The 26,591-nt window shown below is 43.0% G+C and overlaps 1 protein-coding gene across 15 annotated transcripts in view; it reads left to right on the top strand.

Moving 5' to 3' along the window:
- ptprsa (protein tyrosine phosphatase receptor type Sa) overlaps positions 1–26,591 on the top strand; it is a 513,824-nt gene that overhangs the window by 267,298 nt on the left and 219,935 nt on the right. The gene's annotated exons all lie outside the window — the stretch shown is intronic.

Below are 26,591 nucleotides of genomic sequence, written 5' to 3'. Positions count from 1 at the left end.
GGCTGACACATAGACACTCAACCATTCACACTCACATTCACACCTACGGTCAATTTAGAGCCACCAGTTAACCTAACCTGCATGTCTTTGGACTGTGGGGGAAACCGGAGCACCCGGAGGAAACCCACGCAGACACGGGGAGAACATGCAAACTCTGCACAGAAAGGCCCTCGTCGGCCACTGGCCTCAAGCCCAGAACCTTCTTGCTGTGAGGCAACAGTGCTAACCACCAGGGACGTCACTAGGTTTGAGAGACAGGGGTAGCTTAGCACCCAGAGGAGAAAAGGTATTGTGCGCGCGCAGCGCGCGCCGAACATTTTTCAGAGCACCTAGTAAGGCTGTCAATCAATTCATTATTTCAAGAGCATCACACCTTGGGGACACACTTCCCACCATTTCTATTCTATTTTAAAATTGCTTTCATCATTTAATTGCTTGCTGAAGCAACTTCACCAGCTAAACTACAAAAATGTGAAAAAAACAATGGTAGGTGTCATGCATTCCTGCGCAAACTGAAGAGGGCAAGTGCTTCACAAATTATCATGTAAACATTCTACAGAAGACTCAATATAGCCTAGGTAAAGTTAAGCAAATGCAAACCACTGACATCAAATTACAATCTCACCGTGTGTGTCTGCAAATGAAAGCATAGAATTCTGACTCTCTGCAAACCCAACTCAATGGAAGCCCGCACCGCCCCTGCTGCAGAATGCCCGCGTAGTTTTTTAAGTCCTACTAGCCTACCACTCGACGTGACGCTTGACACAGAGCCAATGAGGAGGAATCATAACGATATTAATATTGCATTAAACAATAAATAAGCAAGCAGAAACTGTTGTTCGGATTAACTTGCGTTGTTGATGGCTCATGTTCAGTGCTTTACTGCCTTTGTTTTTTTTTGGGAAAAAAAAATAAAAATATAAATAATTTAAAAAAGGGCAAAAAATATAGGGTGGCTTTGCCATAAGATAGGGTGGCTGGAGCTACCCTAAAATGGGTCTGGCGACGTCTATGCTAACCACTACACCACCGTGACACCCTATTATAGTATAATAATAATAATAATAATAATAATAATAATAATAATAATAAGTTAAATTTCTATTGTGTCTTTCAATATACCAAGGCTTTATTTATTTATGTGAGGGGTGGGGTGGACTAAGCAGTAAGAAAGTGACAGAAATGTTCATGGAAGAGATATGTCTTCAATTGAGATTTGAAAGTAGAGAAAGAAGAGCAGTCATGGAGAGAATGAAGAGTGAATTACAGTCATCTAAACAAGACATGAGGAAAGCATGAACCAGAGTTTCTGCATCATTACCAGACAGAAGGGGACGGAGACGAGCAACGTTACGAAGCTGAAAGAATGCAAGTTTGGTGAGTGACTTAATATGAAGATCAGAATTGAGTGATGGATCAAACAGTACTCCAAGATTCCTGACAGCAGGAGCAGGCTTAACAAGCACACCATCAATACTAATAGAAAAGTTGGATGATTCAGATCGTAGGGATTTGGGGCCAACCAGTAGAACTTCAGTTTTCTCATTGTTTAACTAGAGAAAGTTTTCCTGCAACCAAAGCTTTAAATCTGAGATGCTAGTGGGAGGAGAGTCTCCCGGTGAGTCTGTGCTGAGATAGAGCTATATATCATCTACATAGCTACAGCTACGAATAATATGACCAAGGGGTAGGATGTAGATTAAAAAGAGAAGCGGCCCAAGAACTGATCCCTGAGGGACTCCACACTTAACAGGAGAGGTGGTGGACTTGCGTGAACCTAGTCTGATAAACTGCTGTCTGTTTATAAGATATGACCTGAACCATTGAAACACTATGGCAGCAGGACCGACAGAGGAGATCTTCTTCTTCTTCTTCTTCTCAGGTCACCACCTCAGTCTGCTACACTCTCCTGCTCCAGTACTCCACACACGCCCTTCCTCTGGGGGTCAGAGCTTCCAGATCTTCCTTGGTGCAAGGTTCAGGCAGGAGGGGACAGACAAGAAGGTGTCTCATAGTCTGCTCCTGCCCGCAATCGCATGCCGTTTGTCCATCTGAACTGAGACCCCACTTTTCCATGAGGGTCTTGCATCTTCCTGTGCCTGTTCTAAGGCGGTTGAGACATGACCAAATTGGCCATGCTTCCCCCGCTCCTGAAGGAAGGGATTCCTTCGGGGTGATGGTGAGTTTATGTGGTGCTGTCTGGAGGTGGTGAGACCACATGGCCATCCTCTGACTCTGCACTGCCACTGAGTGGTTCAACTGAGTGCAAAAAGCTATGTCTCGATTTAAGTCTCTTTTGTGCAGGAGCATGCAGATAGAGTACATGATGTGGATCGGTCTCTTGTTTGAGTTTCTCTCGTTGTGCTGCCACGGCTCTTCTGATGTGTGGGGGAGCGATACCGCACAGCAGGTATAGGTCGTCAACTCTAGTGGAGCATAGGCAGCCAGAGACGGCTCTACAAGCTGAGTTCAAGGCTGTATCCAGCTTTGTGGTGTGCGGTGATCTGCACCACACGGGGGCTGCATACTCTGCAGTAGAGAAGCACAGTCCAAGAGCTGTGGCTCACACAGTACTGGCATCTGCGCCCCAGTTAGTGTTTGCAAGCTTCTTAAGGATGTTATTCCTGGCACCCACTTTCATTTTGGTGTTCAGGATGTGGTTCTTGTATGAGAGGGTCCTGTCTAGGGTGACGCCAAGGTAGACTGGCTTATTGGTGCTAGTCAGCCACTTGCCCTGCCAGCATACCCTCAGTTGGCAGTCTGCATCCCTATTTTTCAGGTGGAAGACGCTCACTTGTGTTTTGTCAGGGTTGGCTCGCAAGTGGTTTGCAGCATAGTATAGGGTGAGGACTATGAGGGCATCACTGAGAGTGTTCTCTACTTCTTTGAAGGTCCTTCCCTGTGCACTAATGCTGAGGTCATCAGCAAACAGGAATCTCCTAGTGTCGGGATGTACTGGTTGGTCATTGGTGTAGATGTTGAAGAGCAAGGAAGGGAGGACACTGCCTTGAGGGAGGCCGTTTTTCTGCCTTTGCCATCTGCTACGGTCGCCATTGAGGTCCACAAAGAACCGTCTGTTTGATAGTAGGTTCTGGATCAGTTCAGTTAGCCTTACATCCTTTGTTATCTCAAAGAGCTTTTTGGTGAGGATCCTGTGGTTCACGGTGTCATATGCTGCGGAGAGGTCCACAAAGACAGCTCCCGTGATCAGGCCTTTCTCATAGCCGTCCTCGATGTACTGTGTGAGGTTCAGGAGTTGGCTGGTACAAGACTTTCCAGGTCTGAAGCCAGCCTGCTGAGGAATGAGGAGCTCATCCACAAATGGTGCAATGTGGTTGAGTAGTAGTCTTTCAAAGAGTTTGTATGTATAGCATAGCAGAGAGATCGGCCTGTAGTTCTTGGGTATGGATGGATCTTTGCCAGGTTTCAATAAGGCGATCACTCTAGATTTCCTCCAAATCTTGGGGATCCTGTTGGTGCTCAGGCTTTGGTTGAACATGTCAAGCAGCCACTGAAGTGCAAGAGGCCCAGAGTGTTTGATCTGCTCGCATAGAATGTTGTCAAGTCCAGCTGCTTTGTTGTTTTTCATGTCCTTGATGGCATTGCGTAGATCATCCATGCTGAAGGGCCTTGTGAAAAGTGAGGTTCCTTCAGAGCTCATAACATCTTCTTTGGGGAGCTTGGCTCTTCGGGGATGATGGTTGGGGTTTCCTTGGCTGTTCACAAGAAGTTGGTGAGCAACTTGATCTGCAGTGACCTGTGGCACTAGTTGGGCTTTAGTGTAGTCATTTCCAAGGATCCAAATTGTTTTCCATGCCTTCCGGCTGCTATGGGTTAGATCGGTCGATTCAACGAACTCCCACCATCACCTCTGTCGACTTTCCATGACTATGCTTGTGAGTAAGTCTCCACACTCAAGTGTTTCTGCACTGAATGGGTCGGACTCAAAGCGATTAACGTATTCGTCGTACAGTGCCTTAGACTCTTCATTCAGGCCTGGGATGTACTTTGTCCGGCAGCCTCGGGGGATGTTTTGCCGTGAGGATTTCTTTATTATTTTGACAAAGGTGTCATATGGCCCTTTTCCACTACCCTTTTTCAGCTCACTTCAGCTCGCTTCAGCTCACTTCAGCCCGACACGGCTCGCGTTTCGACTACCAAAAACCAGCACGACTCGGCTCGCTTCAGCCCTGCTTAGCCCCTAAAACTCGCACCGTTTTGGAGTGGGGCTGAAGCGAGCCAAAGCGAGCCGAGTGAGGCTGGGGGCGTGAGCAGACACTCCCCTGTGCACTGATTGGTGAGGAGGAGTGTCCTCACATGCCCACACACGCCCCGCGAGCACGCTGGGATCTGTAAACACTGCAAACCCGGAAGAATAATAATTATGAATTACGAGAATTTCTGAAGCCTTATGCGCCTCGCCTCATCTATACGCTCTTGCCAGTATCTGTCCGCGTTGTCGGTGACAACAAGCCACAGCACCAAGACCAGCAACACTAACGACTCCATGTCCTCCATGTTTATTGTTTACTATTCGGGTCGTGAGACTACCGCTTAAAAGCTCACTGATGTCACTGTTTGCACTGCTTAACGACATCACCTGACGTCCACCCACTTTCGCTAACTCCACCCAATGTGTCCACCCACTTCCAGCCAGTACGGTTCAGCGCGGTTGTAGTCGAAATGCAACTCCAACAGCCCCGCTCAGCCCGACTCAGCACGGCACGGCTCAGCCCGACTCAGCCGCGTTTGTAGTGGAAAAGCGGCAATAGTGTATAGGCAGGGCGGGTAGATCCTGGATGTACAGGTCCAGGTCGTCGGCGAACTTTTCCCAGTTAGCCTTCTTCAGGTTAAACCGCCGTCGGAAGGGGACTGTTCATGGTACAATGACTGCATTTACTCTGAATGCAATTGGATGGTGTTGGGAGTGTGGGATTGGGTGCAGCACTACCTTCTCGCATTGACTAGCAATGGTGTTGGAGGCGAACACCAGGTCAGGACTGTATCCACGTCTCCATCTAGAGCTGTTAAAGGAGGCTGGAAGTTTTGGGTCATGTATGAGAGACATCTGGTTTACATCAGCCCAGTTTTCAACGAGGTCGCCATCTTTGTTGGTTTGCCGATAGCCCCAGGTGGTGCTATGGCTGTTAAAGTCTCCAATTGCTATATTGAGGTGGCCATCGGTGACTTCCCTTGGGAGGTTGAATGTCTCTGCTGGTGGTTTATAGACCGAGCTTACACTGATTCCCATGAGATCAATGGACAGGACTTCAATGTTGTTCCTGTCAGACAGAGAGAACTTATCAATATTCAGCCCATGACATACAAGGATGGCGCTTCCATACTGGTCATGTGGTCTCTCCACTATGAGGGTCATACCATTGATGCATGGGCAAGATCTTGTGGGCCCACAGTGTGTCTCCTGGAGACACAGGATATCACAATTGTTTATTACACACAGTTCGGCCAGGAGATCTTGCTTGGCTCCAGTAAGGCTTTCTGTGTTGAATGAGATGATGCTCAGTGCCGGTCCTGACAAGGACCCATGTGGATGATACTGAGCCTCGTCAACCGGTCAGCCGCTCGTCGCCATGATGGTCGAGGCAAAGTTGTAGCGGTTGTAGCTTTAACAACAGCAGTGGTGTGGTAGAGGGATTCGCAGGTATCATAGTTGCCTGACAGGGACCGCGACAAGAACGCTCCTTCTGTGGTCCCTGGCAGAGGAGATGGGAAATGAGTACAGCATTGTTAACAATGTCAAAAGCAACACTTAAGTCAAGGAGGAGGAGAATGTTGAGAGAACCACTATCAGCAGACTGGCGGAGATCATTAACAACCTGCAGAAGTGCTGTCTCAGTGCTGTGATGTGTACAGAAGCCAGATTAGAAGGGCTCATAGAGTGTGTTTTCATTCAGAAAGGTATGGAATTGCATAGCTACCACTCTTTCCATCACTTTTGCTAGAAAGGGAAGTTTTGAGATGGGTCTATAACTGGAAAGAGATGTTGGATTCAACTCAGGTTTCTTAAGGATGGGGGTAACTGCAGCAGTTTTGAAGGCAGTAGGGACAGAGCCAGAAGAGAGACATGTATTTATCACGATGGCAGTAGGAGTATTAATTATAGATGAAGATAGCTGAAGTAGCGGGGTGGGGGCGGGGTCAAGCAGACAGGAGGAAGGATTAGACTTAATGATGAGTTCCATGAAAGAAAGAGAGTCAACAGGTATGAAGCAAGTGAGTTTTGTAGGCAGAGTAGGAACATCAGTGGGTGAGAATGAATGGGAAATAGAAGGAAAACCACAACAGATTTGGTCAATTTTGTTATTAAGTAATTGTAAAAATGCCTGACATTGCTTAGCTGTATTCGGGCATGCTAGTACAGGAAGTTGGAGGAGTTTAACAGTGACTCTACTGGGTACGTGTCACCTCTTTTGCAAATGATTGCCAAAAGCATGATGTCATCCTCTCTTCCAATCCACCCCACCCACCCCCAGCCTTCCAGCTTCCTCTCCCATGTCGACCCTTTCTCATAAATCAATAAATGGAGGAGACATTTTTAATCAAAAAGAAAAAAGAGCCCTTGAATAAATCTTGTCTGCCGTAATAAAGCCCGGGGGATGTGAGTGTGTGTGTGTGTGTGTGTGTGTGTGTGTTTCTTGCATTACATTTAACAGAGTAGTTGCAAACAGGTACAGAAACACACACACACCAGCACTCCTTCCTAGATGAAGGAGACACTGAAGGAGGCGTGGCTTCTGTGCCTGTTAGTCTAAATGAAGGAGGTACGGTCATTGTGCAGGCCTGAATAATTAAGGCTGAATAATGAATAAATAAATACAGTTTTAAAGAGAGGTAAATTACTTGGATTTTTAAAAACGTACTGATATCAACTCTCTTTTTTCACACGTTGAATACTCTCAGAAAGCAAAGTACGTAAATGAACCTTTAGGGGTGCAATGGCTTGTCACTGGGGCAGTACCCTCTAAGGTACTTATTTGTACCATTTTATATACTGCTTGGGACCATATATGTAAATTTTTTTTGCCCTAGAAAGGTACACATAGTTACCTTGAAGTCCAATAATGACCCCAACGGGGTACATTAGTGTAGATTGTACCTTGGGGGGGGACAGAAATGGACTCCTACTGTCCCCTATTTCTGACAGTGAACCACGGGCGATTGCTCTAAGACAACGAGGGAGGCTCAGCCTCCTCTAAAAATTCTGGATCTGAAATAGCAATGTTATAAGTTATAACATTGCTATTTCAGATCCAGAATCATAAAAATATATGTGCTCAACCCAACTACAGTGCGAAATCATTCCGTTATAACTTTCCCCAGTTTGCCTAATGTGTGCGTGAGTTTTTCCCCCTCATGACAACGCGATGCAGCCCAGCCTTAGTGGACTGCAATGGCATTTGGGAGCTATGCGCTTTTCAATCTCAAAATGCAAGACGGTTATTGGACAAATACTGCGAAAATGCCTGCCTACGGACTCCCAGCCTCACAGTGAGAGGGACATGGCAGTTTCCGCGAGGAGACTGGTGATTGGTGAAAGCGGCCGGATATTTTCTTTGATTGACAGCTCGTTTCAACTATAGACAGGCAGCGGTGAATTTCAGTTCAGTCCCATGTGGATTCACAAGTGCTGTGGTGTATTGTAAGAGATCAGCTTACATTTCGATTTCATTCATTACATACGGTTTCTACCAGCTTTTTTAGTTTGTATATATTTTCACTGTAAATAAAGTGTAAATATAGTGTTGTCAAGTTTGCTATCTTAGTTCCAGAAATTTCATTTATTTGAGTGACTGAACTTGAGGGGGCTAGTCAGCTAGCAAGAAAGCTGCGCACGGATGCCAAGCATTGCTGATTTAATTTTAGCGAAGCCATTTGCCAGTCTTCCTTTCGAGGAAAAAATTAAAATTAAAGAGCAGGGTAGACCAACGCCTCAGATTGACTTGGTGAAAAAGGTAGGGAATAATACTCGTTCCTTTCAGCTCTCCTGGTACGAGAAAGTGAATTGGTTAACAGCAAGTGACCCACATCAACAACAGTAAATAGGCTACTTTAGTAATTTGTCATGGATGGACCAAAAATATAGAATCTATTTAAAATGTTTATGCTGAGTATATTATATTGGAATATATATTTTTCTGGATATGAATTAAACACAGCTACAATTTGGAAAACATTTTTAAACAAAAACACAGCCGAGAACATTTCACACTACAGACCTGGATTAAAAGTGAAGGGTTATCAAAATTGTCAATAAAACATTTCTCAGTCAAAATAAGTAAAATATAGGGAAAGTGTCATTGAATGAAATGTGTGGCACCCAGCTCTATGTTTGGCTCCCCAAGGTCAGTGCTTGTGCCTATTCCAGAGCACTCTGCTGTTACTGCTGAGGTTCCTGACAAAGAGCTGCTTTCAATAATGATCAATTTTTAAACAACATGCCACAATTTTAAAATATAAAATGTTAAAATATACCCCCCCCCCCCAACACCACCATCATGTATATTGGACAGTAGGCTAATGGGCCAAAAGAACCTGTTATTTCACAGTTTGTAACCCTGCCAACAATCAGCCAGATCAGAGGCAAGAGTATGGGCAAAATTGATGTTTTTTTCTTTTTTCTTTTAAAATCTGGAAATATCGTAACCGACCAGCCTCCCCTGTTTGAAAAACTACCAGCCACCACTGCAGTGAACAAATACAAAATGTATTGTTGAATATCTGCTGAAAAAAATCACACCCTGAAACGAACAAGACTAAAAATAGACTATTATAAAATCTACTAAAATGTGAAGAGGCATGTTGTGTTGCTTGAATGCCGAAAAATTTTGCTTGTAAAAAGTGCCAAGAAATTGGAGTGAATTCAGTGCAGTTCTGCTTTATGCTGTATTGCGCTGCACTGCACTGCGCCACATCAAAATAACTCATCATATTGCTTTGCACTGTTGACTGTTCCAAATATATTTTTCATTCACTGAACATGAAGATGTGATTCGTATCAGGTAGGAAGTTGTGATACACAGCCCCACTATTTTTTATTTCGCCCCTCTTATCTGTCATTCCCCAAGCTCCTCAGAGGAAGCGGTTAATCAGATAACCCCTCTATCTCCCCAATCTCCCACCAGCAGTGTTCATTTTCCCACACTCCTCCACTGTAATACACTCTAAAAACAGCCTGCCCCGTCCGTCCGGCCAAACCGTGCCCAGACTACACTCAGCCCCTCTATTACACTGCTCTCTAACACCCTCTAAAACCACCAGCCACCACACACCCTGTCCAGTGAGAGTGTGTTTCGCCCAGAATATCACTGCTCACCCCCTTGCGGTCCCTTCAGCGCCAGAAAAATCCCTTGCTTTGTGTTTTTGTTCGCCTCAACACACACACTGGGTTATTGCTCAATAAATGAGGCCTCTGTTTTTCTCCAGGTTCATGGCTAAAGTACAATACGACTCTGGTAAAGAATCTATATTAAGGTATATGGGGTGAGTCAGAAAGCATACTGTTTTGCATTACTTTCCTTTTTTAATGGCACATTACCACAGGCCGCTTGTTATTTTGCGATATTTTGGGGGAAGCAGAATACAATGGAATGTTTTTTTTCTAGAAGAGCAACAGCATGTTACCAAAATGTTCTTACTTGGTATTGGTGAAAAAGTTAGGAATTATGAGCTCTTTCATTAAAAGTCTGGCGCTAAAACCACGTCTTTGGCATGAACTGAATAGTGTTTCTTAAATAAATGTAATTGTAATGGTGGCATGCCACAAGTGCAGTATTTTCAGTGAGAGTATTTGCAGTTTAAAAATAAGTTAATTGCTTGATTCTTTGTCTTCATGCCTTCATTATACCCCAAGCCAGAGCATATCAAGGAAAAGGGTAGATTATTATGCATTAAGCAAATAAATAACAATTTGACCAAAAATGAAATGCACTTTAAAAGAATATGCAAAAATTAAATGCACAGTTTTCTCTTTTTCTATAAATGTAGTCATTCATTCATTAATCTTCTCTGTAAGTGCTTTCTTCTGGATTCCGAGTCTGTCCAGGGAACACTTGGCATGAGGCAGGAATGCACCCTGGATGGTTCGCAAGTCCATCACAGGATACCGTGCACACATGTCCATGCCTGGGGGAGTTTAGCATAGCCATTTCACCAACTGCATCTTTTTGGGAGCACTCAGAGGAAACTCACACGGACAACATGTGAAACTCAGCACAGACAGTAACCTGACCTCAGCTTGCTTTTAGAGTACCTGACATTTCAGACACAATATGGTCAAATAGTTATTTTTGGTCTGTCAATGAAAACAGTTCCCAAAGAAACCACAGCTCGATTGAGCATTGCATGTTGCTATCTAACACACAGCCTGACTTACAGCCCATAGTAACTGTAGAAACAGTTTCAACTTAATGAACTATTGCTAGAACTGGAATTTTATGTTGCAAATACAGACAAGTAGAGTGATAGAAGCAATAAAATGCATCAGTGCTGGTCCATTAATATCAGCAATTTTGGGGTGACAAAATTCTGTACACATCACAAAATGTGATGTGTACAGACCTAACTGTTGTATAAGTTTTTGTAAATGAAACAGCTCTGCAAAAGCCTCATCAAACATCTGCTCTGCCATGACGAGTGACCAAGTGACAGTGACGCTATCCTCTGCCCTTAGCTGTTTATCGCACCCCGATGCAGTGCTCAAAATGCATCTTACATTGCCTTGTAAATTTGACCAGGACACGTTTTGAATGCAGGCGGTACAATGGTGTAGTGGTTAGCACTGTCGCCTCAAAGCAAGAAGGTCCTGGGTTCGAGCCCAGCAGCCGGCGAGGGCCTTTCTGTGCAGAGTTTGCATGTTCTCCCCGTGTCCGCGTGGGTTTCCTCCGGGTGCTCCGGTTTCCCCCACAGTCCAAAGACATGCAGGTTAGGTTAACTGGTGACTCCAAATTGACCGTAGGTGTGAATGTGAGTGTGAATGGTTGTCTGTGTCTATGTGTCAGCCCTGTGATGACCTGGCGACTTGTCCAGGGTGTACCCCGCCTTTCGCCCGTAGTCAGCTGGGATAGGCTCCAGCTTGCCTGCGACCCTGTAGAACAGGATAAAGCGGCTACAGATAATGGAGGGATGGATGGACGTTTTGAATGCAACAATACATAAAATATTTTTCACGTAGCTCAAAGTATATGGGCTTCATAAGGGGTGTTTATTTCATGAACTGAATGATGTTGCACAGCTAAAGACAGGAAGCATGGAAAGACAAGCAAATAATTCAGCATATGATCAAGAGTTCAGTTTACATTCAGGAAGAAGACCAAGCTGTGCCAAGTTTCCCCAAAGCATCGTAGCACAAAGATCATCGTTAAAAATGGTAGAGTGAACAGCACAATGAACACTCTCTCTCTCTCTCTCTCTTAGTTAAGATGCTCTTAGTGTTAAGAGACTTTTGGGAAACCCACCACTGATTTTTTGTTTGTTTGTTTTTATTTATTTATTTATTTTTTTGTTTTAAAGAGAATTAAATTAGCCCAGTTCCAGACCACACAAACCAATTCTTGTTATGACTACCATAAATCATTTTCCTCATTCTCATTATCTCTAGCCGCTTTATCCTGTCCTACAGGGTCACAGGCAAGCTGGAGCCTATCCCAGCTGACTACGGGTGAAAGGCGGGGTACACCCTGGACAAGTCGCCAGATCATCACAGGGCTGACACATAGACACAGACAACCATTCACACTCACTTTCACACCTACGGTCAATTTAGAGTCACCAGTTAACCTAACCTGCATGTCTTTGGACTGTGGGGGAAACCGGAGCACCCGGAGGAAACCCACGCGGACACGGGGAGAACATGCAAATTCCGCACAGAAAGGCCCTCGCCGGCCACGGGGCTCGAACCCAGGACCTTCTTGCTTTGAGGCAACAGCGCTAACCACTACACCACTGTGCCACCCCATTTTCCTCATATATTTCCATTGTCAATCCCCCTGATTGATTTGCTGAGTGATTTTTGGTCTCATGCAGTCTTTTAAGAGTATATCTCCAAAGCGTACCCAGACGCGCAGCTTTTGAACAGGCAAGGCAGGCAACTGCTTGGGGCCCCTGGCTCAGGGCCCCCCCCCGAGAGTCGGGGCCCAAGGGCTTATTTATTTTGTTTTTTGTTTTTATTGTTCTTTACCATTGTATTTTCACATTTGGAATTTAAAAAACTTTGGTTTCATACATTTTTCGTTGGTGTCAGATTATTTATAACATATTGGTGATGAAATGTGGGTGTGAATGGTTGTCTGTGTCTATGTGTCAGCCCTGTGATGACCTGGCGACTTGTCCAGGGTGTACCCCGCCTTTCACCCGTAGTCAGCTGGGATAGGCTCCAGCTTGCCTGTGACCCTGTAGAAGGATAAAGCGGCTAGAGATAATGAGATGAGATGAGATATTGGTGATGAACACTGGTCAGAAGGGCCCCCTGGAAATTTTTGCTTGGGGCCACAACAGACTCTAGAATCACCTCTGAGCATGCCCTCACCAACACCTCTCTTAATTTTGATGGACTTGGGTTGAACATGACAGGCCGATTTCAATAATTAATTTTTCTTTGAAGCTGCCAAGTGAAAAACTTCATTGCTCCTGGGAAAGCTTACCAACTCTCTCTTTAGCTGTCTCCCCTCTGCCTGTCTCATTCCCTCTGCATGTCTACTCAGTTTAAAGGTGGCTGCTAAAATCCCTCATTACCTGCTTCTTCCTCCAATATTTCATAACCTCTCTCACCATTCTGAAGCCCACCTGCCACTCTAAATTCCCAGTCTGAAACATCCCTATCAGCTTCGCTCAGCGTCATGTTGCCAGCCTCACTGAAGTGACAGAGGTTGTGTCAGGATACTTATTACATCAGATCGGTTTTGCTCACTAACTCTTTTGGTCTTTCTGGCTTTCTTATCCTCGCTGATTCATGTCTCGCAGAGTCATGTCTGTCACTACGTTGCAGAAGTAGTTGGCGTAGTCGTCACCATCTGCAGCAGATGGCGTCGCAGTTGACCTTCGTACCTCACCCATCCCGCATCGCCTCCTACCTCACTGCCTCTAAATCATTCCCTCTGCTTTGTCAGTAAGCAGATTTACAGCTCTCATATTTAGAGTACGTCAGAAATGTGCACGATGATAACCCTGTAGGGCAACTAAAAATTGTGAAGTAACTGCTGCATAAAATTTCTTGCTTAGAAATGTCTGGATTAGCAACCAACATGACTGAAGGGTGATAACAGTGACATTTTGATGATTTTATGGCGCTTGGAAGCTGGTAATTGACTTGAATAATATAATGAAAAATCAAAACGCGGGTATAAAAATAAAAAGAAAAGTTTTGAACGAATACATCCTACCTGTGATGACCTATGGTAGCAAAACTTGGGCCCTAACAAATCCTCAAATGGAGATGCTGGCAGTAGCACAAAGAAAGATGGAATGCATTATGTTAGGGTTTAACGCTAAGAGACAAGAAAAGCAACACATGGATAAGACACGAAATAGGAGTAGTGGACATTATCGATGTCGTCGGAAAATCATTACATCGCTGGGCAGGACATGTAGCCAGCCTGCCAGATAACAGGTGAACTGCTAAAGTGACAGAATAGACACCAAGGAGGTGGACAAGACCAAGAGGGAGACCAAAAACGAGATGGACAGGCACACTTCTGGGACCACTGTGGACTAGGTTGGCCCGCAATCGGGATGGCTGGAAGCAGGCTGAGGAGAGCTTCCTCCTTCGGGAGAGAAACAACCCTTAGATTAATTGATTGGATCCTGGCAAAAGTATTTGAATCTGAATTTTGTATATTTGATTTTTAGCCTATACATGTCTCATGAAATAATTTTTTTGGTAAAAATAATATTTTTTTCAACGTTGGCCAAACACTTTTTCCTGGGAATCCTGAATGCCTACTTTTCACCTGATTTACATAAAATCTGTATTTTTTTTTGGGGGGGGAGGCACGGTGGTGTAGTGGTTAGCACTGTTACCTCACAGCGAGAAGGTTCTGGGTTCGAGCCCAATGGCCGACGAGGGCCTTTCTGTGCGGGGTTTGCATGTTCTCCCCATGTCTGTGTGGGTTTCCTCCGGTTTCTCCCAAAGGCATGCAGGTTAGGTTAGTTGGTGGCTCTAAATTGACCGTAGGTGTGAGTGTGAATGGTTGCTTGTCTCTGTGTCAGCCCTGTGATGACCTGGCGACTTGTCCAGGGTGTACCCCGCCTCTCGCCCATAGTCAGCTGGGATAGGCTCCAGCTTGCCTGCAACCCTGTAGAACAAGATAAGCAGCTACAGATAATGGATGGATGGATTTTTGGGATTTCTTTTTGAGTTTCTGAACTTTTTTAAAGCTCAAAGACGTTAAAATAAAAACACCCAGTTCTGCAGTCCTCTACTTGGGACAGATGTGACATTTATTTGGATACTGAAGCAAAGAATACTTGCATACTTTTCTGTCTAGTCATCTTGAACCATCGCTATATAGATTTGACCAGAAAGTAGAATTGAAACAGCTTTAAAGAAATCCCTTCTTCCATTTTAATCTTTCTCTGTAGTTAGTCTCTGGCCTGATGAGTTTCCTTAATCTAAAGAATTGACATGACTGTATAGCTGCTACAAAAGCTAGAGTTGTTGAACTGTGGCCATTTTGTTCATACATTTATTGACTGTATTACTTTTTTTTTCTTCAAGCATCTAGACCATGGTCCACCAGTTGACAGCCTCTGCTCTAGAATAACTAGGCAAGCCTGCAGCTTTTAAAGAATGCATTGCAGAATAATAATACTCTACTGCTTTTCTCTTTCTAACGACAAGTTGAGGGCATTATTCATCAACGGGGTGAGGTTTGGCTCAGTTCTGTGGTTTGATCCTGAGATTCTTTGACAGATCTATCCGCTGGTGGCCTCAAAGAGAGACAGAGAAAGAGAGATTGAGGGAGTTTTTCAGGATTCAGTGCTCAGCATGGAATGCTTTGATATTGAAATGTGGTGAATGCTAACAGAAGCACTGTCCAGAGTGAAGTGCCTTCGAAGTCTTCCACAGCTACTGTCTCACAGAGCGATGGCCCTTTCGTCAGTTTCAAAATGAAAATGGGAGAACAACAAAATAGCTTTTTTCCCTCCTCCATACACTATTATTTTTTCATAAAGTTATTTTTTAAATACAATGAAAGATTGACTTGTTTTTGAGAATTGCTTCTACTTCTCAAACCACACAAACGAAATCAAATAGTCATGAATCCAAATATGAAAAAATGCCAATGCAGTACATTTCAGCAGTCTTGCAACAGTTGATCTGGATATTCAAGTTGGCTGTTTTACAGGCTTTTCTCTGGTTAGGATGTGTACCGTGGAAATTCTGATTGTGTTTCTGATCATATTCTGAATCTTATAATGTACCCAGTAATCTTTGACACATATGGGGGTCATTCAAGATTGTTCTTTAATTTTAGTCCACGTGAAGCTAAATGAAGAGGAAAATATTTTTCTTTTATGAACCCTTATTTCCTTTGGTTGCCAAAAGCAGCTTCCAAAGCACTCAGCAAAGTCTGCAGGTGGCCATTCATGCGAACTCTGTGAACCATTTCCTGGTCCCTCAGGAGGCTTTGAATAATGTTCTATTCTTCCTTTGAGTCCGAGACTCTCACACAGACATTTTAAAATCAGCCACTATGTTTGCCTTCCTGAATGTTTCACCTGTTGACTCTGGACTTTTGCAGATGGTCCATGAAATGATCTTGGTGGAAATCAATTAGGAATATTTGGAGATGCAGAACTTAATATGGCTTTGCAAGGAGCAAGTTGGAAACATTAAAAAAACAAAACAAAACCTCGGATTCTTTTAGTGTCTCACATTTTTATTATTATTATTCGTCTTCCTGTTCTCTGAATTCTGATATTCCCAGTTGATTCCGCGATGCAGAACACTGTCAGAACAACAGACACGGATGAACTGAGGCATCATTATTGAGCAGAGACAGATTCTGCCACACAGTGAGGTGACGTGAAAGAGGAGCTAGTGAGCATGGCTTTTTTGATGTCGCTTTTGAGGATCCAGTTAACTAGTGTTAAATGGAGAGATCACTGTGTTCCAAATGACCTCGTATAACGTCTGGCTAAAATTAACTTAGGTGTCCACGTCCTATTTCTAAATCCGAAAGCTTGATGATCATCCCTTGATATCACACCAAGCCAAGCGTCTCTTTCTTCAAACCAATTTTCTTCCGATTTAGTTGTTGTCAGTTCCTATCTCATTATGTCATTGTCCTCCCTCTATCACACGAGACGGAGCACCTTAAATAATGATGATGAGTTGAATTTGCTTGGAGGAGCGTGCTTACAGCCCCATTCTGGCCTTGGATTCTTTTTGTAAACAGATGACCATGATTAGCTCATGTCTCACTAATCAATCCACAGAGAAAGAAGGAATCAGTGGCATCGTTCAGAAAGCAAGGCCATTTCTGCAGTCTTGAACTTCGTCTAGATTGGAACCAGCAAAGCAAAACTTTAGACAGCTACACAACTTACAAGCCTTTTGATCAGAGAGATGAGAGTGGGCAAATTTAGAACACAAACGTGGCCTCAATTTTCCGCTACGAAGATCCTTAGAGTCCTCCCGCATGCTTCTACATACACTCACCAAGGAGATCTAAGATGATTGTTTTATTTTTTTTCTTCTTCTGCTCATTAGAAAAATCTTCACAGCAGTCGACTATCCATCATGAGAGAAAGTGAGAAGGAGGGAAATTTCCATAGCAATGACCAAGTCTTGGTGAACACTGTGCGCTGATGAATTATGTTTGGTTATACTGGGGCCAGAGGTGCTACTGGTTAGTGAGAGACAGAGAAAAAGAGAGATAGAGAGTGTGTCTAACGAGACAGGTGGCTTCAGAGCCGAAAACTCGATGCTGAAGCAACCCCATTCATCTAGCGGCCAGCAGAATACACTCTCACTCTGTATGAATAGCCAAGTGCGTGTGCATATACAAAAGAACCTTGTCCAATCATTACCTGGAGCAACTATAATGTGGACGCATGCCATGCACACTTAAATCATACATGACCTTCAAATGAGCTCTTTGCTGTATTTTTTTTTTTTTAATCAAGAGCACTACTGTGCACAGGGAACACTCTCCTGTAATTAGGCCTTTGAACACCTTTTATATGTCCAAATGTTCTGGTTAACCCCTTTAGATTAGGCTCAATCAGTGTTTGAAAGGTACCTATTTTAAAAATAAGATCTACGAGAAGTGCCTTTCACTCCCTTCTCTGCTTGTGGAAAAAATAAACTATAAATAGTGCTGCCATTTTGTGTGTCCACATTTCTAATTCCACACATAATGGAGGTCTTTTTTTCAGCCCCGAAAGGCTTCTATCGATTATAGTGTTAGTCATCTAACTGCGTGTCACCTCTGGTCTTCCATTAGTGCCAACAGTGAGAGGCACACTGAAGAGAGGGGGTGGAAGGAACCTTCTTATCAAAGAGGTTCAGATGGAGCATCTCAAAGAGGATGATGTATTTGGAAATGAAATGAAATGCCTTCATCCTCAGAATGGCCAAATCCACCACATAGCCAAGCTCTTTTTCTTTCTCTTCTGCTATTACTCTTCCTTACTTTCTCACTTGTCCCTTCCTTCTCCCTGTTAGCAGTGGGTGGTTTGGCAGCTACAGTGGTGCTTGAAAGTTTGTGAACCCTTTAGAATTTTCTATATTTCTGCATAAATATGACCTAAAACATCATCAGATTTTCACACAAGTCCTAAAAGTAGATAAAGAGAACCCAATTAAACAAATCAGACAAAAATATTATACTTGGTCATTTATTTATTGAGGAAAATGATCCAGTATTGCATATCTGTGAGCGGCAAAAGTATGTGAACCTCTAGGATTAGCAGTTAATTTGAAGGTGAAATTAGAGTCAGGTGTTTTCAATCAATGGGATGACAATCAGGTGTGAGTGGGCACCCTGTTTTATTTAAAGAACAGGGATCTATCAAAGTCTGATCTTCACAACACATGTTTGTGGAAGTGTATCATGGCACGAACAAAGGAGATTTCTGAGGACCTCAGAAAAAGCGTTGTTGATGCTCATCAGGTTGGAAAAGGTTACAAAACCATCTCTAAAGAGTTTGGACTCCACCAATCCACAGTCAGACAGATTGTGTACAAATGGAAGACATTCACAACCATTGTTACCCTCCCCAGGAGTGGTCGACCAACAAAGATCACTCCAAGAGCAAGGCATGTAATAGTCGGGGAGGTCACAAAGGACCCCAGGGTAACTTCTAAGCAACTGAAGGCCTCTCTCACATTGGCTAATGTTAATGTTCATGAGTCCATAAGCGAGCAGTTCATGTGAGGAAACCCACCAACATCCCAGAGTTGAAGCTGTTCTGTACGGAGGAATGGGCTAAAATTCCTCCAAGCCGGTGTGCAGGACTGATCAACAGTTACCGGAAACGTTTATTTCAGTTATTGCTGCACAAGGGGGTTACATCAGATAGTGAAAGCAAAGGTTCACATACTTTTGCCACTCACAGATATGTAATATTGGATCATTTTCCTCAATAAATAAAGGACCAAGTATAATATTTTTGTCTGATTTGTTTAACTGGGTTCTCTTTATGTACTTTTAGGACTTGTGTGAAAATCTGATGATGTTTTAGGTCATATTTATGCAAAAAATTCTAAAGGGCTCACAAACTTTCAAGCACCACTGTATGCATAAATATAGAAAATTCGAAAGGGTTCACAAACTTTCAAGCACCACTGTATTGGTTTGATCGTGCTCTTACAAATTCCACCATACTCTGTCTGGCCAGCCATTTATCTCCTGTTAAGCTAATCGAATTGTAAAGCCAGTCTTTAGGAGTTCTGTATATGTCAGAGCAGTCGAGAGTACCTGGAGCCCCAGTGTCTTTGCTCTTCATGCGTCATCTGGTCCATAATGCAATTTATAAAATGGATGGTTTCATTTCCAAAACCTGATTGGCTGAAGTTGTTTGGCTTTTGAAGTTGTTGTAAAATGCTTGACATACACAGACCTGTGGTTGCATCGCATTAACTGAATTATGTATTGAAGCGCCAATGCGCCAGCATTTTAAACCAATACAGCCATTACACTAACGCGTAGTGGACACCACCTTATACTTATACTACACCACCTTTTTTTCTGCTTTGTGAGGTTTTGTGGACAGAGTGCTATGCACACTGTGGTATATTCAGAATTGTAAGTACAAAAACAAGTGTAAAGAGATACAAGGTAAACAAATATAGAATAGAATAAAATGAAGTAGAAAATAGGGTGGCACAGTGGTGTAGTGGTTAGCACTGTCGCCTCACAGCAAGAAGGTTCTGGGTTCGAGCCCAGCAGCCGACGGGGGCCTTTCTGTGTGGAGTTTGCATGTTCTCCCCATGTCTGCATGGATTTGCTCCGGTTTCCCCCAAAGACATGCAGGTTAGGCTAATTGGATGGCTCTAAATTGACCGTAGGTGTGAATGGTTGTCTGTGTCTATGTGCCAGCCCTGTGATGACCTGGCGACTTGTCCAGGGTGTACCCCACTTCTCGCCCATAGTCAGCTGGGATAGACTCCAGCTTGCCTGCGACCCTGTAGAACAGGATAAGAGGCTAAAGATAATGGATGGATAAAGGTAAAAACAGGGCAAAATATTTTTAAAAAGTGAATATTCAAGGCAAACCAAACAGACCATAAAGGGTAGATGTCACAGCGTCATTACCCCAAACACACAAGAAATTATTCTACCTACCAGGTGTCCAAGAAACCTGTTGTAGCATGTAGTTTAAGGTTTAGGAACGCCGTCTGTTAGGAGTGGTGGAGCAAATTGAATTAGCAAATCAAATTAAATGCGACAAGTCAGAATGCCTTCCTCCATTACATGTGACAAAGGACATCAGATTGAAACAAGAAACTGTGTGAATTAATTATAACACAGCAAACAATGCTTGGCAATCGTAATCATGTTAGAATGTGCCTCGGTTCCTTTACACCCACTCTCCAGCTCTATGAAAGGTGAGTCACTTTGAGAACTCCAGCTTGGAGAGCAACAGTCAGCATAAAGGTTAATCATTCAGGTGAGGCTCCCTACATCTTCTGAAGATTTCAGGCCTGTTAGAGATTTTCTTTTACTCCACCTTATGTATACATACACTCACACTGTCTCAGAAGAAACATGGCCGAACAACTATCTAACAATGGTGTGAGCTTTTCGTTCTGAGGTAATGAAAAGGTAGAGTGACTCATGCAGGCTTTATGGTTGCGCTGACGCAATCCCTAACTACAGGCTGCTGCAGGTAATTGCCTTTTCTAATGTTAATACTCACAAATTACCACAAAGTAAGGGATGAAAAACAGGACAAGGAGTGCTGGTATAGGAAAATAAGCAGTGCTGGGACGGTGTGATGTGGCCCAATGAAGTCACTGTTACGGTATCCAGTTATTTAGCACAAAAGTCTTTTAGCATAAGTTCTAAAGTCTCTTAGCACAACTCTATGTTCTTTAGCATAACTCTGGATTATGGTCACAATAATCGAAAAAAAAATACTCCTCTTGATATAGGAAGGGGTTTATTATGATTGCTTAGGGACTGGAAGCCGGAATTTCTGCTTCTGTGCATTGTTAAGGATCAGTTGTTGATCCCTGAAACGTGAACTGAAAATCCGATTCTTTGGTGTCTTTGGATATTTGTAGTTAAGCCATAACAAACCTTGAATTGTGGGCACCTTCATAGATAACTCCAGTCACTTCTGATCATATCACAAATTCAACTGACTGTCAATAATTACGTGCTTGCTGAATTAATTAACCTTGGGATTATGTCTCTTGCGCTGCTTGACAACATGTTTTGCCGACTAAGAGCGGAATCTATTCCTAAAAGCTTAAATTAAACTAGACAGGGACACTCTAACGAGTGCAAACCCGCCTTTTCCCTATTAAAATACATTGGGCGAAAATTTCGAAGTTCTGCCATGACCTTGACCTTTGACCTTTGACCTCCAAAATTTAATGGTTTCCTTCCTGGGTGATTGGCAACACATGTACAAAATTTGGTCCAAATCGATCCATTGGTTCTTGAGATATCTTGCAGACACTAGACAGACAGACAGACAGACAGACAGATACACACACACACACACACAGACTGACGCAGGTGAAAATAATAACCCCTCCGACTACTGTCGGCGGGGTTAATTAGCAAATTGTAAATAATAAACATGATATAATTTAAGCTTAACACTTTAATAAAGACAAAACAAACCTGGAAGTTGGCTGTAGCGGTGTACTGTGTCAGGGGACGTGCTGTGTTAAATAATTAGGAGGGAGGATTGGTGACTGACATACTGGCTACATCAAACATGGCGGTTTCAAGATGGCGGAGTGGGGAAATACAGTCGCTCATTTTCGATCGGAATCTTGCCAACTTTCATTAAAATAAATCCATCAGACATCTTTAAACATGATCAGTAAGTGTTCATGATAAAAATTAAGTGTTCTTGGACCGGGCGGCACGGTGGTGTAGTGGTTAGCGCTGTCACCTCACAGCAAGAAGGTCCTGGGTTCGAGCCCAGCGGCCGGCAAGGGCCTTTCTGTGTGGAGTTTGCATGTTCTCCCTGTGTCCGTGTGGTTTTCCTCCGGGTGCTCCGGTTTCCCCCACAGTCCAAAGACATGCAGGTTAGGCTAATTGGTGGCTCTAAATTGACCGTAGGCGTCAGCCCTGCGATAACCTGGCGACTTGTCCAGGGTGTACCCCGCCTCTCGCCCATAGTCAGCTGGGATAGGCTCCAGCTTGCCTGCGACCCTGTAGAACAGGATAAGCGGCTACAGATAATGGATGGATGGATGGATGGATGGATCTTCTTGGACCTTGTGCTAAAGAACTTAGATTTGTGCTAAAAGACTTTTGTGCTAAATAACCGTAAATCGACTGTTACTACCCCAAAGTTTGTTTTCATTTCCTGTAGTGTTTTACCCCAGGAATTTTCTCAATGAGTATAGTTTTTATTTAACATGTCTTTTTTTTTTATCAGTTTATGCACAAAGCATACACTCCTCTGTGCTGACAACTTTTCCTGTGGCAGAAAACTTAAAGTTACAGCTTTACCCCTGAGGGTTAGAAAGTAGCAGTAGTGTTGTGGTATTTAATAACAAGCAATAAGTATATAACAAGATACGACAGAAACATCTAGATTGTTCTAAATGTATTATTTTGCTTGTGGCATATCTGAAAGCTGTTATACCTATAGGATATAAACCATCTCTTTTTTCTCTTGCATCTGTTGTGTCAACTCTGGTACTCATTTTCCCCCTTTAGCGCTCTCTGACATTCTTTTTATTTCATCCAGTGAGATATGGGACCTGAGGCAGCTCGAGCCTTGCACAAAGTATGTTTGTTTAGGCTGTTCCAATAATCACAGGCGGCCTAGTCAAACACACAGGCTGTCAGATTTAACATGGACATATCAATAATCCTTAACATAGGTAAACAAGGTCACTACCATAAAACTCTAGAGGGCTGAGGTACTTGGAATCCAAGCTGGGACGCGAGGAAACTCTAGAAACATGATTTATTGAATAGTAGTGGAAACATATGCAAGACACAAATGAAACAGATGATTAGGCTGAGGATCACATGCTAGAGTTTTCCTGATTAATTGGTGATGTCTACACAGCAGACTATTAAGAGGGACTATCCATAGTAGCCATTTATAGGCTCTACTTTTTCTTCTAAAGGTCATTGTTGAAGGACCTGGCCAATTGATACCATGAAACATTAATGCTCCATTAAGTAATAGTGGATTGGGCACTTGTTACACTTAGCAATTTGTAGTTGCTAGTATGTCTGGTGGATAGGAAGTGATGAATCACTTAAGATTTCAGACTTTGGGCTACTAATTAAAAGGTTGTGACCACGACCAGCACTACCAAACTGGGTCCTTTAGCAAATCCCCTTAACCTTTAATTGCTTGTTCATTTATTTTCCATCTGCTTTTCCTGGTGGGGGTCAACAGGCTGAGAAGGTAAGCCCAGACTTCTCTCTTCCCAACAACAGATTCCAGCTCCTCCTTGGGGATCCTTAGACATTCACAAACCGACTGTGCGATATAATCTGTCCAGCAGGTCCTTATTCTGCCCCACAGTTTTCATTCATTAGGACATGCCTAATACAGTTCTCCTGGGAGCTGACCAATGGTCATCCTTGTAAGGTTCCTAAACTACCTAAACTGGCTCCTCAAATTAGAGGTTGGAGTTTTGAGTCCAGCAGCCTGGCAGAGGAACCTCATTTCAGATGCATGTACTCACAACCTTATTGTATCAGTTACTACCATAGATGAGGATAGGGATATAGAGCACTTTGTCTGCAAACTGAGCTCCTGCCACAGACAACCACAGACGAGTACAGTTTAACATTGCTGCCTCTGACCCAGTCCATTCAAAGGTCTAGTCTGTCTAACCCTATATTCACACCAAACACGGAAAGTATGTCAAAAAGCCTGCAAGTCATTCATTTTTTATTTGAGCCAGCGTCTCGGTGGCGAGATGGTATATCTTGAGTGGTGGGGGCGTCATAATAAAGTTGAAGTCCAGACAAATAGGTGGGTTGCATCCGACGTCACATCCACCTCATGAGATATGCAAGACATCTAGTGGTGGTCAGCTAAGCTCACTGTTCACAAAGCATCACCATTGCTGGAGTGCCTTGCTAGTCATAAAAATGCCCTCCGCTTGTGCTGTTTTGCATTGCTTGAATCGACCAAACCATGAAACTGATAAAAGTTTCCATGGGTAAAACTTCAGTGTTCTCATTTTAGATTGTGTACATCATAGCCATAATCACTTCAAAACTGTAGTATGAGTCGTAAAGATTTATAAAGCGTTCCAGCAGCAGGAGAATGGAGACACAACTCAGATGTTTCCTGTCAGGTGAGACACCAGAACCTATCTTTATTCATGCAGTACAGGTTGCTCATGTCAGTGATTTCAAATACGGTCCTGTTTCCAAAAAATTGGGATGCTGTGTACAATGTAAATAAAAACAGAATGTGATCTGCAAATCATGGAAACCCTATATTTCATTGAAAATAGTACAATGACAATGTATCAAATGTTGAAATGGGGTTAATTTTACTGTTGTTGAAAAATATATGCTCATTATGAATTTGATGCCAGCAACACGTTTCAAAAAAGTTGGGACAGGGGCAACAAAAGACTGGAATAATTGTGTAATGCTTAAAAAAATCTGGCTTATCAGTGCATAGTTCAAAAGCCAGCATTTGTGATGGTATGGGTGCATTAGTGCACATGGCATGGGCAGCTTGCACATCTGGGAAGGCATCATTCATGCAGATTTTGGAGCAACATGCTGCCATCCAGACATCTTTTTCAGGGAAGGCCTTGCTTATTTCAGCAAGACAATGCCAAACCGCATTCTGGATGTATTACAACTGCATGGCTCCATAGTTCGAGTGCAGGTGCTAAACTGGCCTGCCTGCAGTCCAGGCCTGTCACCCATTAAAAGCATTTGCCTCAATATTAAGTGAAAAATATGACACAGAAGACCCTGAACTGTTGAGAAGCTGCAATCCTATATAAGAAAAGAATGGGACAACATTTCACTATCAGAATTACAGCAATTGGTCTCCTCAGTTCCTAAATGTTTACAGTGTTGTTAAAAGTAGAGGTGATGCAATTCAGTGGTAAACATGCCCCTGTCCCAACTTTTTTGAAACATGTTGCTGACATCAAATTCAAAATGAGCAAATATTTTTAAAACAACAATAAAATTTCTCAGTTTCAACATGTTGTCTTTGTACTATTTTCAATTAAATATAGGGTTTGGATAATTTCCAAATCATTGCATTTTCTTTTAGTTATATTTTACACAGTGTCCCAACTTTTTTGGAAACAGGGTTATATTATGGGATTGTTTTTTTTTTGTTTTGTTTTTTCCATTGGGTTACATTATGGGACTGGTACTGTTTATTATACGTCTGATATGTACCATGTGCAAAAGACAAAGATTCTGCTTTGTCACGTCTCAGTGTTAATTTGAACCCCAGAGCACAATTTTCATATTGCGCCAGAGAGTGATTCTGGTTACGTGATACACAACCACCCCTGCGTCAGACCCTATGAACAAGCTTGACTCAATGCCTCATGCAGCATGACTGATTCAGAATATTGGCATTGAACTGTTTTCTGGCATGCTAAGTGGGTTTTCTCCAGCCATGTGGTGATGGAACCCAGCCATTGCTACAGACTATAAATACAACTGAGCAATTGAGTGGTCAGTAGCTATCCAATGCATTTCCGTGCCCTTTACAATGTCATTGTGTTAGGAAGCTTGACATCCTGTTAGAGTGTGTACTGCTTTTTGCTTATGATCCTTAATTCCCGATGGAGGAAATAGCTTTGGAAAGCCTCGTGGCAACATGACATCAAAGAGTGACATGACCATGTTTGATCCTTTTTGCAACAAGCTGTATGACTCACACAATTTAAAACGAGTGCGCGAGCACGCGTGTGTGTGTATGATCAGGGAGTGATGGACGTTCCACTTTTAATGCAACCATTTATTTATAATGCCTCCATCACTCTCGTTCACTTTGCTTCTCTCCATGTCCTGTATAAATACAGGAACTCTCCTTCACGTGTATTTATCTCTTCCTACGGAGTCTGCTCAGCCTGTAGATTTTTAATAATTAATCTGATGTGCTTGCTCACCCGTTTGATCATCTCTCCGTATATGTGCATTTGCTGCATTTTAACAGGCTACCCATGAGAGCTTCTTCTTACGTCTAGTAGTGCTTAGCTTGGCCTTCTGTCCAGAAAAAATTTAGGCATGTATGAGAGACCGAGAGATACTGGCGCTTGCTAATGTTAGAGCTGATGAAATGGTAATCCAGAAAGAAATGGCTATAATAATGGATGTGTGTTTACGCTGCCTTTATTGGATCCAGAAGCTAATATCCATTCTTCCATTTATAATGTAGTAATAAAGCATTAAATCCCCTTTTTTCATATACATATTGGCATTCGTTATTATTTAGAAAAATTGAGTTTATCAATTTTCTCTTGTCGTTCTAAAAACATTGATTAATATGTTTCCTTACATGCCATTAGTTATTTAGGGACATGTGTGAGTTTTGGGGATGAGTACAGTAACAGGGGCATTAAAATCAAGACAAAAGGCTTTGTAATTTTTTATTCATTGCTCCTTTCAAATATTAATGGTCAGAATGTGCAGATTGTCTGCAGTGTAATTACTGCCATGTTGATGCATGGGACCAAGTCGTCTCTGCGCTTGAGTGCTTTTGGACCATTCTCTTTCTCGCTCTGTCTCTCTTTATGATGTTTCTTTCTTAGTACTCCCCTCGATTCCTAACAGCTTTCCATTATCCAGATGAGAAATCCCCAAGTCCACTCCAATTTCAGACCCTCATTATGCCTCCTTTGTGTTATGGCTGCTTGCACTGGCAGCGACTGTGGGGGCAACATAACTTGTAGCGAACAATTTATTGTTGCTGCAGTAATT

This window comes from Neoarius graeffei, chromosome 15 (genome assembly GCF_027579695.1).
Source record: "Neoarius graeffei isolate fNeoGra1 chromosome 15, fNeoGra1.pri, whole genome shotgun sequence".
Lineage (NCBI taxonomy): Eukaryota > Metazoa > Chordata > Actinopteri > Siluriformes > Ariidae > Neoarius > Neoarius graeffei.
This window is presented reverse-complemented; position numbering and strand designations above follow the sequence as displayed.